Source organism: Hyla sarda, chromosome 2 (assembly GCF_029499605.1).
Source record: "Hyla sarda isolate aHylSar1 chromosome 2, aHylSar1.hap1, whole genome shotgun sequence".
NCBI classification, from domain to species: Eukaryota; Metazoa; Chordata; class Amphibia; order Anura; family Hylidae; genus Hyla; species Hyla sarda.
In genome coordinates this window covers 430586805-430602281 of record NC_079190.1, presented here as the reverse complement: position 1 = coordinate 430602281, position 15477 = coordinate 430586805, and the positions used below count along the sequence as shown (strand labels likewise).

Genomic DNA, 15477 nt, shown 5'->3' with positions numbered 1-15477 from the left:
ATTTTTTTGCGTGTACGCCATTAACCATGCGGTTTAATTAATGATATATTTTTATAGTTCAGACATTTCCGCACGCAGCGATACCACATATGTTCATTTTTATTAACACAGGTTTTTTTTTTTTTTAAATGGGAAAAGGGGGGTGATTCTTACTTTTATTAGGGAAGGGGTTAAATGATCTTTATTAACTTTTTTTCCACATTTGTTTTTTGCAGTGTTATATCTCCCCATAGTGGCTATTACCCTGCACATACCGATCTCACACAAAGATCATTACAGTGCATTGTCATGGCAAAGATCAGTGTTATCGGTGGTCGATTGCTCAAGCCTGGATTTCAGGCTTGGAGCAATCAATTGCAGATCGGACACGACGGAGGAAGGTAAGGGGACCTCCGCTCGCGTTTTAGCTTAACGGGACATCGCGATTTCACCGCAACGGTCCCGATCTGCCCGACTGAGCTGCCGGGAAGCTTTTACTTTCATTTTAGACTCTGAAATCAACTTTGAACGCAGCGTCTAAAGGGTTAATAGCACGCGGCACAACGATCGGTGCCGCACGCTATTAGTCCAGGGTCCCGGCTGTCATTAGCCACATATACCGGGATCGGGCGCAGGGCATACAGGTACGCCCTGCGTCCTTAAGAGGTTAAAGTGACAGTGGTCAGATGTGCAAAAAAAGCTCTGGTCCTTAAGGTGAAAATGGGCTTGGTTTTGAAGGGGTTAATATATAGTCATGGCCGTAAATGTTGGCACCCCTGCAATTTTTCTACATAATGAAGTATATCTCACAGAAAAGTATTACTGTGAGAAATACTTCATGTTTTGCTATTCACGTGTTTATTCCCTTTGTGTGTATTGAAACTAGAGATGAGCGAATTTAGGCTGTGTTCACATCACGTTTTTGCCATACTGTTTTCAATCCGTTTTTCTAAAGAAAACCGTATGGCAAAAAAACGGATGGAACAGTATGGAAAAAAGTAAACCGTATGCGTTTTTAAACAGTATACAGTGACCCCTCGACTTATGATGGCCTCGACATATGATCATTTCAACATATGATGGCCTCTCAGAGCCCATCGTATGTTGAAGGCAGCATCGACATATGATGCTTCTGTGTGTCGGGGCCATCATACAAACAGCTATCTGACAGCGCTGACAACTTCACCAACTGACAGATAGTTGTTTAATGTGCCCCATGTGCCCCGTTCTGCCTCCTGTTACTCACATGCTGTCCTGCTAACTCACGCAGGCTTCCACTGTGAGCTCTGTGTAAGCCCCCCCCCCCAGTGCAGCCATAGCCAATAGCCTGCAGCATCTTGCTGCAGGCATCCAATGAGCTGCTGGCTGCCCTCCCCTTCCTTTCCTATAGAGCTGTAGTCGGCAGGATCGGAGGAGATTCTGTCCCCCCTGAAGGTATTTAAAGGACTGTACAGTACTGTATGCGATGTCACACATTACAGACAATACATATACACACACTATACACCCCATACATCAATGTTTCCCTATCAGTGTGCCTCCAGCTGTTGCAAAACTATAACTCCCAGCATGCCCAGACAGTCAATGGCTGTACATGCATGCTGGGAGTTGTAGTTGTGCAACAGCTGGAGGCACCCTGGTTTGTTAAACACTCCCCATACACTCCACATACAATGGTCATCCCAGAACCAATTAGCAGTTTCCCATAGAGATATGTATTCAACATACAATGGTTCCGAGGCCCCAGAACCAATTACCATTTTTACATAGACATATGTACTCGACATATGATGGTTTCAACATATGATGGTTCTCCTGGAACTAATTAATATCATATGTTGAGGGACCACTGTACTGTTTTTAAAAGTGCATACAGTTCCGTCAGTTTTTATAGAAAAAAACCCATACGTTTTTGAAAATTTTGTACATTTTTAATGGGAGGGGTCTTGGGTGGGGACTTTAGGATTCAAATGCCTATGTGCAAAGTAAAAAAGTATGCGGTTGCAGTACGGTTTTTAAACCGGAGTCAAAACCGTGGTTGACCACGATTTTGTCTCCGGTTTAAAAACCGTACTGCAACCGCATACGTTTTTTTTTAACATGGACGTCAATGGGAAACGCACATGTATACGGTTCCGTATGGAAAAAACGAATACGTTTTTACTTTGCACATGCGCATTTGAATCCTAAAGTCCTCACCCAAGACCCCTCCCATTAAAAATTTACAAAATTTTCAAAAACGTATGTTTTTTTTTTCTATAAAAACTGAAGGAACTGTATGCACTTTTAAAAACAGTATACTGTCTAAAAACGCATACGGTTTACTTTTTTCCATACTGTTCCATCCGTTTTTTTGCCATACGGTTTTCTTTAGAAAAACGGATTGAAAACAGTATGGCAAAAACGTGATGTGAACCCAGCCTTACAGTGATTCGATGCGTCACGAACTTCTCGTCGGCAGTTGCTGACTTTATAAATTAGATCAGTTTTCAGGTGCTCCGGTGGGCTGGAAAAGGTGGATACAGTCCTAGGAGACTCTCTCCTAGGACTGTATACATCTTTTCCAGCCCACTAAAGTCAGCAACTGCCGAGCCGAGAAGTTCGTGACGAATCAAATCACCGTAACTTTGCACATCTCTAATTGGAACTAAACCAAAAAAGGGAGGAAAAAAAGCAAATTGAACATAATGTCATATAAAACTTTAAATATGGGCTGGACAAAATTATTGGCACCCTTTCAAAATTGTGGAAAAATAAGCTTGTGATGCTCATTTAAACGGGTACTCCGGTGAAAACCTTTTTTCTTTTAAATCAACTGGTGGCAGAAAGTTAAACATATTTGTAAATTACTTCTATTAAAAAAATCTTAATCCTTCCAGTACTTATTAGCTGCTGAATGCTACAGAGGAAATTCCTTTCTTTTTGGAACACTGATGACATCACGAACACAGTGCTCTCTTCTGACACCTCTGTCCATTTTAGCAACCATGCACAGCAGATGTATGCTAAGGGCCGCATGGTGGCTCAGTGGTTAGCCCTGCTGCCTTGCAGTGCTGGGGACTTGGGTTCAAATCCCACTAAGGACAACAATAAATATAGCATTATTATTATTATTATTATTATTATTATAATAACGTCAGCAGAGAGAACTGTGCTCGTGATGTCATCACAGAGCATTCCAAAAAGAAAAGAATTTCCTCTGTAGTATTCAGCAGCTAATAAGTACAGGAAGGATTAAGATTTTTTAATAGAAGTAATTTACAAATATATAAAACGAAGAGAATATGCTCGGCACTACTGTATTAACGCTGTAAGGTGGAAAACTACCGGAAAATAGTACTGTCCCCTTGCAACCGCTGGAGATGCCGATAATGGTGCTTCCACGCTTGTAGTAAGAGATAAATTACTTCCAAACAATGTAGATAGAAAAAGCGGAGCACTCAACACAATAGGCTTCTTGATTGCGATCAGACTTTATTCATGTAGTCTTCAGGGGATACAAGCAGGGGTGTGCGGACGGGGGTGCGGTGGTACCCTCTCGATCGAGAGGGCACCCCCCCCCCCCCGCACACCCCTGCTTGTATCCCCTGAAGACTACATGAATAAAGTCTGATCGCAATCAAGAAGTCTAATGTGGCGAGTGCTCCGCTTTTTTTATCTACATTGTTTGGAAGTAATTTACAAATATGTTTAACTTTCTGCCACCAGTTCATTTAAAAGAAAAAAGGTTTTCACCGGAGTACCCCTTTAACCCTTTAAGGACCCGGGCTTTTTCCGTTTTTTCATTTTCAATTTTTCCTCCTTAACTTTAAAAAATCATAACTCTTTAAAATTTTCACCTAAAATTCTATATGATGGCTTATTTTTTGCGTCACTAATTCTACTTTGTAATGACATCAGTCATTTTACCCAAAAATCTACGGTGAAACGGGGAAAAAAAAAAATCAATGTGCGACAAAATTGATGAAAAAACACTATTTTATAAGTTTTGGGGGCTTTCGTTTTTACGCAGTACATTTTTCGGCAAAAATTACACCTTATCTTTATTCTGTAGGTCCATACGGTTAAAATGATACCCTACTTATATAGGTTTGATTTTGTATTACTTCAGAAAAAAATCATGAATACATGCAGGAAAATTGTCATTTTCTGAGCCCTATAACTTTTTTTTTTTCTGTGTTCAGGGCGCTATGAGGCTCATTTTTTGCACCGTGATCTAAAGTTTTTAGCGGTACCATTTTTGTTCTGCTCAGACTTTTTGATCACTTTTTATTCACTTTTTAGTGGTATAAAAAGTGATCAAAAATGCGCTATTTTGGACTTTTGATTTTTTTTTGCGCGTACGACATTGAACGTGCGCTTTAAAAAGCGGTATATTTTTATAATTCGGACATTTCCGCATGCGGCGATACCACATATGTTTATTTTTATTTACACAGTTTTTTTTTATTCTTGGAAATGCCGGGTGATTCAAACTTTTATTAGGGGAAGGGTTAATTGAAAGGGTTAATGATTTTTTTACACTTTTCTTATGCAATATTATAGCTCCTATAGGGGGCTATAACATTGCATTAACTGATCTTTTACACTGATTGATGCATCTCCATAGGAATGGATCGATCAGTGTTTTCGGCGATTGAATGCTCAAGCCTGGATCTCAAGCTTGAAGCATTCATTCGGCGATCGGACAGCACAGGAGAAGGTAAGAGACCTCCTCCTGTGCTACAGCTGTTCGGGATGCCGTGATTATACCGCGGCGATCCCGAACAGCTCCCTGAGGTAGCTGGGCACTTTTACTTTCGTTTTTAGCCACGTCGACATTTAAATGAAATGAAACGCTATGACAGGAGACCCAGGAGGACCCCACTGCTGACACAGACATAAAAAAAGAAAGACTACATTTTGCCAAAATGAACTTGAGTAAGCCAAAATCCAAGATAAATTTAATAAAGCACATCATTCTACTGTTTACTGAAAACGGAATGAGGCCCACAAAGAAAAGAACACAAGTGGAGGTTCAATGATGTTTTGGGGTCGTTTTGCTGCCTCTGGCACTGGGTGCCTTGAATGTGTACAAGGCATCATGAAATCTGAGGATTACCAACGGATTTTGGGTTGCACTGTACAGTCCAGTGTCAGAAAGCTGGGTTTGCGTCCGAGATCTTGGGTCTTCCTGCAGGACAATGACCCCAAACATACATCAAAAAGCACACAGAAATGTATGGCAACAAAGCACTGGAGAGTTCTGAAGTGGCAGCAATGAGTCCAGATCTAAATCCCATTGACCTCCTGTGGAGAGATCTTAAAATTGCTGTTGGGAAAAGGCGCCCTTCCAATAAGAGAGACCTGGAGCAGTTTACAAAGGAAGAATGGTCCAACATTCCGGCTGAGAGGTGTGAGATGCTTATTGATGGTTATAGGAAGCCACTGATTTCAGTTACTTTTTCCAAGGGATGTGCCACCAAATATTAAATGAAGGGTGCCAATAATTTTGTCCAGCCCATTTTTGGAGTTTGGTGTGACATTATGTCCAAGTTGCTTTTTTTCCTCCCTTTTTTGGTTTAGTTCCAATACACACAAAGGGAATAAACATGTGTATAGCAAAACATGTGTTACTGCAATCCTTTTCTGTGAGAAATACTTCATTTTCTAGAAAAATTTCAGGGGTTCCAACATTTATGGCCATGACTGTATACACACATACACACATACTTACATACAATGCATTCGGAAAGTCTCCAGACCCTTACACTGTTTTTACATTTTTTTATGCTGCGGCCTTGTGCTAAAATAAAACAAAACATTTCCACCCATCATTCTGCACTCAGTACTCCATAATGACAAAGTGAAAACCAAATTTCAGATATGTTTGCTAATTTATTAATGAAAAACTAAAATATTAAAATCAACAAGTATTCAGAACTTTACACAGTAGTTAGCTGAAGCACCTTTGGCAGTGATTACATATAATGGCTTTCACTGGGAGGGGTTTCTTCTGGCCAATCTACAATGAAGCCCAGATTGTTTGAGTGTTTCAGGTGATGATTGACCTTCTGGAAGTTTCTCCCATCTGCACATAGGATCTTAGGAGATCAGCCAAAATGGCCATTGGGTTCTTAATCAGCCAGCTAGTGGAAGAGTCCTGATTGTTCTGAACTATTTCCATTTAAGAATTCTGGAGACCACCATGCTCTTGGGAACTTCCAGTGCAGCAGATTTCTTTTCTACCTTTCTCCAGGTCTGTGCCTCCACACAATCCTGTCTCTGAGCTCCATAGGTAGTTCTTTCCTCCTCATGGCTTGGGGTTTGCTCTGATATGCATTGTCAGCTGTGAGACCTTATGTAGACAGGGCTGTGTATTTGTATTGGAAATCCTGTCCAATCACCTGAATTTACCACAGGTGACTCCAATCAAGGTGTAGAAACATCTCAGAGATTATCAAAAGAAATGGGAGGAGCCAGAGCTAAAATGTCATATGCGTCATACCAAAAGGGTCTGAATACTTATTTCCATGGGAAATTTTAGTTTTACCTTCTTAATAAATTTAAAAACTAATTCTAAAATTATGTTTTAACATTCTCATTATAGGGTACTGAGTGCACAATGATAGGGGAAAACTTGATTTTAGTTTTTTTTCACAAGACAATATCAAAAAGGTAAAAAAAAAAAAGGTAAAAGGGTTTGATGAAGTCTTTCTAATGCACTGTATCTGTTAAAATAAATATATATATATATAAATATATATATATATATAAATATATATATATATATATATATATATATATATATATATATATATATATATAAGAGTGTTGTGAGGGTGATGAGCTTACTAGAGTTTTTAATGTGCAGACAGGAACTGGGAAAATCACCTTCATAACATTCTGGTATCAGCCGTCTTGAGACATCTCACAATGATCGGAATCGAACATTGCCTTCAAAATGTTCCAAGGCTAATTATGTTGAGACATCAGGTAAGAAGAACATAGACTTGTTCCAATTATTTGCAAGATCAAAAAGGAGGACTGCTGTTATGAGCTCTGTTCTGAACAGTCTCCTACAAATGAATGTTGATGATAAAAAAAATGTATTATATATATATATATATATATATATATATATATATATATATATATATATCTATCAGGAGTCAGAAGATTCATAGGCAAAAGCTCAAGGCTTTTTAACCAGACACTAGGTGTAAAAATAAACTGAATTAGCATTTTGCACAAGAAAAAATGTACCAAAACAAAAAAAAAAAAAAAAAAAAAAAAAGGAAACTTTTCTCTGAAAGCCAACAAAAAAAGAATAAAATTAAAATACACACTTTCAGGGTAGGGTAACACATAGGGCATATGCAGTAGGGATCGACCGATTATCGGTATGGCCGATATTATCGTCCGATAATCACGATTTTGGGCATTATCGTATCGGCAATTACCTAGCCGATAATGCCCCGCCCCCCGCACCGCCCCCACCACACCGAACCCGCCACCCCCCCTGACCTGCCGCACCGCGACCAACCCCCCCCCCCCTGACCCACCGCACCACGTCGCACCCCCCACCGTAGTGCTGGGCGGTATACCGGTATGAACGGTATGGATTTTTGCCCATACCGCTATAACGGTCGGGCCCCTCCCCCACCCTCAGAGTCAATAAAAAAAATTAAACTCACCCGTAATGGGGGTGGTCCGGGCCATCCATCCTTCGTGTAGTGTCCGGCGGCATTCCGGGTGGATGGTGAACCGGTCCGGGCTGTCCTTCTCCGGGGGTCCTCTTCTCCACTTCGGGCAGGCTCCGGCCTAGTACGCTGCTAGTACGCGGCCTAAACGCCGCTACGCCTTGACGTCAGGTGCGTCACTGCGCACGGGCGTCACTGCGCAGCGGCATCTATGCTGCGTTACTAGGCCGGAGCCTGCCCGGAGTGGAGAAGAGGACCCCGGAGAAGAAGTACAGCCCGGACCGGTTCACCCTCCACCCGGAATGCTTCCGGACACTACAGGAAGGATGGATGGCCCGGACCACCCTGACAGGTAGGGGGAGAGAAGCGGGTGGCGGCGGCGGTGTATGGCACCGCAAAAGCCACTGCAGTGCATTGATTTAAAGCGCCCGCTTTAAATCAATGATCTGCAGCGGTGTCGCGGGGGGATAAATAGCCGATAACTTATACCGGAATATCAGTATAAGTTATCGGCTATCGGCCCTAACCTCCACCGATTATCGGTATCGGCCCTAAAAAAAACGATAACGGTCGATCCCTAATATGCAGCATATTTCACATTGCAAGAAATCCGCCAGGCAGCGAGAAATATGCTGCTCATTTTGCTATGAGAAGACACACAGGGCTTCAACGTAGGGCTGGGTGGTATACCGGTTCATACCGAATACCGAAATTTTTGTGCTGCACGATATGAATTTCAACCCATACCGCAATACCGGTTTGGCCCCTCCCCCTCTGGAATGAATGTATTATCAGCCCAGCGCATCATGTATTATCTGCCCCTCCCCCCCCCCCCCAATTAATTATCAGCTCAGCACTGTCCCCATCAGGGTGCTACTCACATGTCACCCGCATGCGCTGCTCTCCTCGTCCTGTTTGTTGCGGCCGCCGGCGCTGACACTCTATACCAGTGGTCTCCAACCTGCGGACCTCCAGATGTTGCAAAACTAAAACTCCCAGCATGCCCGGACAGCCTTTGGCTGTCCGGGCATGCTGGGAGTTGTAGTTATGCAACATCTAGAGGTCCACAGGTTGGAGACCACTGCTCTATACTGTGCGGCATCCCTATGCCCGGGCTGCAAAAAAAAAAAAAAAAAACTTTAACTCACCTCCCGTTGGTCCGGTACCGGCCTCACTTGTTTCCTGGGGACGGGAACGTCGGAGAGCCGTCATCCTATCACCGGCCGCAACGATGTTCCGCCTCGGCTGGTGATAGGCTGAGCCCACTGTCATGTAAGAAGCCAGCCAGAGCTCCTTACATGACAGTGGGCTCAGCCTATCACCGGCTGAGGCGGAAGATCGCTCCGGCCGGTGATAGGCTAACAACTCTCCGATGTTCCCGTCCCCAGCGTAAGGCCGACGTAGGTACATTAAAATTTATTTTGTTTACCTTTTGCTGCCCGGGCATAGGGATACCGCACAGTATAAAGTGTCAGCGCCCGCAACAAACAGCACGAGGAGGGCAGCGCATGCGGGTGACATGTGAGCATTTACCCCGATGGGGATGTGGGCTGATAATATGGGGGGGGGGGGGTACCGTTATATACCGTGGAACCGCCAAAAGTTTAAAAAATACTGTGATACACACGTTTGGTCATACCGCCCAGCCCTACTTCAACGTCACAACCCTGTATGTGCAGTATGGTTTAATGGCAGACCGAGCACACCAATGTGACAAGAACAAACAACCTAATAATATAATATATCTTTTATGTATGAAGGCAGAGCAAAGCAATGGAGATTCAAACCCTGGGGCTCTCCACGTATTGGTAGAACAGAGGATCCTGGACCCTACTTCACCAGCCATAAGATCACAACCAGGAGGAGTGAGAATGGAGCATCGGTCAAGCCTGCCACCAGCCGCTCCTTTCAAAGTTTACAGCACTGACAAAAACAGCATGCTACTTCATTGCCATTGTATACTGTAGAAGCTATGCCAAAGATCACGAGGAGCCATACAGCTGGAGTTCTATAAAGTACAAAGATTTATAGATATTTGTTGTTTGTTTATGGATCAAAGACACCTAAAGCTTTAATATCAAGACTTTCCTTTATGTCGTTTTTGTTGTTGTTGTGTTGTTGTTTTTTTTATTAATCCCTACCGTTTCTTTCTTACTCCTGTGCTTTTTAGTCTTTAGTCTGTAAGTCTGTATACTTTCCAGTAGAGAGATTTGTCGCTAAAGTTATAATGTGTGATACCTAGATGCTGAGAGGACAACTTTATTGAATGCACACAGCCCTGTGTCATATCCTTTGATAAAATAGATGAATCATGTTTTATAAGAGACAGAAAGCCACATAAATAAAACTTGGTAATAAATGAATCATAGAAAGCCAAACAAAACCAAAACCTTCACTATGACGGTAGCATGCCGCTATCTATTTGATTTTGCAAAATTTCTGTTAACAAAACAGGTCAGACCCAATAGTCTACGTGCACCATAGGGACTTCTGCATCCGGAGCAAAGTTTCTCCCTTGAGAATGACATGTTTAATGGTGGTCTATTTTTTTTTTTTTCTATATTTCTTCTTGTGTAGAAGGAGACAAATGTACAATTTTGTGGGGTAATATACATACCGTATATACTCGAGTATAAGCCGAGTTTTTCAGCACGACTTGTCGTGCTGAAAACGCCCACCTCGGCTTATACTCGAGTGAACTCTCCACCTGTCAATCCCTTCTCAGTGGTCTTCAACCTGCGGACCTCCAGATGTTGCAAAACTACAACTCCCAGCAACATCTGGAGGTCCGCAGTTTTAAGACCACTGCGGCCTTTGTCATCATCCAGTCCCCCCCTTTTGTTTTGTACTCACCTCCCCTCGGAGGGGATTTACGGTGAGCTGCTCCGGGCCATCTATGCTGCAAGGACCGGGGATGGTTAGTCATTGCGGGCTGTCCATTTTCACCGGGGGGCCTCTTCTCCGCGCTTCAGGCCCGGCCCCGGAGTAGTGACGATGCCTTGTCGACGAAGCACAGGAACGTTCATGCGCTACGTCCCTGTGCATCGTCGTCAAGGCAACATCACTAGTCCGGGCCCGAAGCAACGACTAACCATCCCCATCGGACGTTCCCTGCTGCATAGATGGCCCGGACCAGCTCACCCTAACTTCCTGCCGAGGTGAGGCTAGTACAAAACAAAAGGGGGGGGGGGAGGGGGGGCTGGATGATGACGAAGGCCGCAGTGGTCTTCAACCTGCGGACCGGACAGCCATGGGCATGCTGGGAGTTGTAGTTTTGCAACATCTGGAGGTCCGCAGGTTGAAGACCACTGATGAAGGGATTGACAGGCGGTGATGGTGAAGGGGGGGGATGATGATGGGGGTCTGGATGATGACGGGGTCTGGATGATGACATGGGGGATGATTTATTTCCCACCCTAGGCTTATAGTCAAGTCAATAACTTTTCCTGGGTTTTTGGGGGTAAAATTAGGGGCCTCGGCTTATATTCGGGTCGGCTTATACTCGAGTATATTTGGTACCATGTGGGTGCAAGATCACATGCAATGCAAAATAAAAATAATAATACACCGACATGATACAGGATGACTGCAGTATAGTTGGGCTGGAAGGGATAGGAAGAGTAATACCTGTTTATCAGAGATGCAAGGAGATTAAATCATATAAAAGTACTGTCAGCTAATATCCTTGACCATAAATATGCTCGCCTAGCTGAGCATACACATGTTTTTTGGACAGATAGGGCAGTTAAAATCCAACATGCCGATTCTTCTCTTTCCTGCCATCTGCCATCAAAGTAGAGTTGGGTGGCCCCCATTCACATTAGATATTCGCCTGGATCTGCTAAAATCTGTGAGTTTAGCTTAGGCTGCATTCACATCTCGTTTTTGCAATACGGTTCCCGTATCAGGTTTTTTGCAAAAAAAAAGTATGTCTCAAAACTGGACCAAACCGTATACAACCATATATACCTCTGTACGGTTTTAAACTGTATACGATTTGAAACCGGATGTCTGCTTACAAACGGTTTAATTTTGAGGGACAAAAGCGGATACGGTTTTATGTTTGTCCTTCATTAAAGTTCTTCTTGTTCTATTTGTGGGAAGAACTCTCGGCGTGCACTGCGCATGTGCAAACTGCAAAACCGTATTGTGCAAACCGGAGGAAACTGTATGCACATACGGTTCTGTACGTTTCCCATTGACCACCCAAAAAAATAAAAAATAAATAAAAAATGTATATGGGTTGTCTCCAGGTTTTCACCCGGACATAAAACCGTAGTGGAATACGGATAAAACCTTAAATGATGCAAAACGTAAACAACTGGATGCTACGTTTGGCATACGGTTTTCAATGACACGTCTATACATACGGTTTGCATATGGTTTTAACACTGAAACCGGATACGGGAACCGTATTGCAAAAACAAGATGTGAATGCAGCCTTACACTTATCTAACATGTACGGGCAGATCTAGGGTAGGGTCATTTAGGGTAGGGCTGCTGCATATTATTCTACCCATTGAAATGAATTGGTAGCAAAATACACAGCTGATTTTGCTACCCATTTGCTACCCATTGTCCAGCAAAATAGGGCACCTGTGACCCTACCCCAAGGGTACGTTCACGCAGGTTTATTTCTTTGCAAACTCACAGCTTATTTCCCAGGGGCGGGGTTGGCAGCAGAATCCCTGCTGTTGAAGATCCGCCGCAGACCATATTGGCTTCAATGGGGTCTGCGGCGGAGATTTCGAAAATTTGCTGCGGCTAGCCAGCGGAGACCCCACCCCTTTTCAAACTCGCAACGGGAAATCGGCTGCGAGTTTGAACATACCCTCAAGGGGTATTCTATGGAAGATAAGAGGGAAAAATGGATCATCTCCTGATGCTTGTGCTCAAGTCCAAAATTATTATAGGTTTATTGCACAAAACCATGCAATAGTAATGGGCCCTTTATCAGGTCGGTGCGCACTTGTAAGAGGCTGGAAATTGAGATCTTTTGCACAGAAGTCACACAGCTTGCCCTTTGTTTCTTTCTGATCCTTATTAAAAGATAAAAAAAAATGCTGAATGATAAATATAGTACCCAGCCTTTTCTTCAATGCAATTACGGAAGAAAACACAAGGAAATATTGATGTCACCCCAGTCTGAAGCAGCTCATAGCATTACCATCTTTATGGTAGAAGGGGGCCTATTTTGAAACTATCAAGCATGTAACCTCCAAACATCCTCGCTACATTATGGCTGAAATAAAAAAGTTTCACCAGCGGCAACCAGAAGAATATACCATCTGCAGCCTCATGCGAGTCAGTCACAGTCAATTACTGCCTGCGCCACCTTCATTAGCCGAGAACTGCCTCTCAAAATACAGGGTAATAAAGGTCAGACTGTCTCTAGAGAAAGAGACTGGAGGCCATTCACCTTGAATCAGAAATGAAATGACATTAAAAGGTGGGTATTCAAAATTAGAAAAACTGAGCCAATTGCTTAAATAAAAAAAACAACTAAATAAATTATAGCACCACGCCTGTCCTCAGGTTGTGTGTGGTATTGCAGCTCAGTTCCATTAAAGGGGTACTCCACCCCTAGACATCTTATCCCCTATCCAAAGGATAGGGGATAAAATGTCTGATCGCGGGGGTCCTGCCGCTGGGGACCCCCGCAATATAGCATGTGGCACCCACCTGTTTCTGCTCCGGAAGCGATGGAGGGTCTGGGTCCCGACCTCGGGAACGGAAGTTCGTGACGTCACGCCCCGTCCCCTCAATGCAAGTCTATGGGAGGGGGCGTGACGCCAGCTCTCATAGACTTGCATTGAGGGGATGAGGAATGACGTCACACAGGGGCGGATTCGTGACGTCACGAACTTCCGTTCCCGAGGTCGGGACCCAGACCCTCCAGTGCTACCGGAGCAGAAATAGGTGGATGCCCGAAGAAACGTGTCTTGCGCGAAACTTTGCCTGCAGTCGCCTCCACTCTGAGCACCCTGCTACCAGCTTGATGCCAGCTATATCCTAGAGTCCAGAAGAGTCGGTCTGCTGTTTCCTCGCGGTCAGAGCGGGTACCTATTTATCTCTATTTGTATATACATACGTCTGGTTGCAATAATAGCATATTAAAAGGGGTTGCCAATTTTTCTATGTAGACATGCTGAGGCAAAAAAAAAAAAAGTGTATATATATATATATATATATATATATATATATATATATATATATGTACTCGCCTTCCCTGCGCCCCTGCTGTGCTGATGATGCCCGTTTCTACTGCTCAGCACTTCCCACCCATTGTCTGTCTTGACACATGGAAGTGGCTGCTCAGCTGATCATTGGTTGTGGCAGGAATATGTTGGTGCAGTATCAATAACAGGACAGAGATCACTCATAAAAGCCATTAAGGTAGTGAGAACTGTAAGTCACACCTGTCCGCACCATTATAGTCAGCCATAACATGATTTTCACTTATAGAACACATTTATCATATCCAGAGTTTCAATTAGCAAACCTCATTTCAGGGTCATGACACGGTCTCTAAGGAGTCTTATGCTTTTCTTGCATCTACTCCATAATGCTGGCAGCACAAAATTAGACATTGGGAATATTAACGGACCCATATGATATTATTAGGGCATTGGAAATTAGCGGTTTGTTGGCACTGATAATTGAAAACAGCAACAATAATTATTTTACTCTGCAAATCTTGGATGAAACCACACAAGTTTTTGGCTGCATTTGGCCTGAATGCAGCAGCCAATTTGCACAAGCTGGAGGCCAGTGCCAATGCCAGCATACTCCTACGGTGATCAGTTGGTGCATTTTGGCCACATGTGGCTGCAGCTCATGTGGTTTGGCCCCTCTGAAAAATATGGCTGCTTTTCATCACATATAGCCCCACACCTGTTGCCAAAAGTGCCTCCTTGAAGGGGTACTCCGGCACTAAGACATCTTATCCCCTATCCAAAGGATAGGGGATAAGATGTCTGATGGCGGGGGTCCCACCACTGGGGACCCCCGCAATCTAGCATGCAGCACCCATCTGTTAGCACTGTAGGAAGCGCTGGAGACTCCAAGTCTAATGCCTCCCGACCACGGGGACGGAGTATCGTGACGTCACGCCCCGCCCCCTCAATGCAAGTCTATGGGAGGGGGCGTGACGATCAGATATCTTATCCCCTATCCTTTGGATAGGGGATAAGATGCCTTAGTGCCGGAGTATCCCTTTAAATTGAACTCTTTGTAGGTAAATGGGAACCTGCCATGTTGAACAAGCACAGTCTGATCTGTCAACGTCATGTTAGATAGCATTTTTTAATGTAATGTAGGAAAAGATCAGTATAAACTTGTCTTAATTTTAATTTTATTTGACAAAGTTGAACAGCTGCAATTGCTAGGTAAGTGGAACCGGATTTTAACAACCCACTTTAGAAAAAGCTTAGAGCTCATGCACATGGCAAAGCCTGTAGGTTTGGTGTGGATTACGAAGTATGTTCTGTGCCCCTGAACCCAACATTTGCCATGGCGGTTGCGTCACAATTTTGGCTCCACATACACCAACATTATGACGCACAACCATTGAGACATTTGTTATGCCTTTTGATCCAGAAAATGTTAACAGTTTAATGTGCTTGGAATACAAGGATGTGTGGTTTATAATATAAGGGTAGGGTCACACGTGCCATATTTTGCTGCATATTTTCCTGCCTATTGAAATCAATGAGTAGGAAAAATACGCAGCAGCAAATACAGGGCATGTGCAAAAGAGGGGGTGGAATAAACAGTGCATGGTAGGTACCAATATCTTGGGACATTACCTTTGCCT

The 15477-nt window shown here is 43.5% G+C and overlaps 1 protein-coding gene across 5 annotated transcripts in view; it reads right to left on the bottom strand.

Annotated features, from left to right (window-relative positions):
- The window catches only part of FAM222B (family with sequence similarity 222 member B), a 204875-nt gene that overhangs the window by 80711 nt on the left and 108687 nt on the right, over positions 1-15477 (bottom strand). The window contains exon 1 of one of the 5 annotated variants that reach the window (XM_056559070.1): positions 10515-10660. The exons of the other annotated variants lie outside the window; for them this stretch is intronic. The gene's annotated coding sequence lies outside the window, so the exon portion shown is untranslated. Of the gene's footprint in view, positions 1-10514; positions 10661-15477 lie in introns of those variants that run through there. 5 annotated transcript variants of the gene reach the window in all.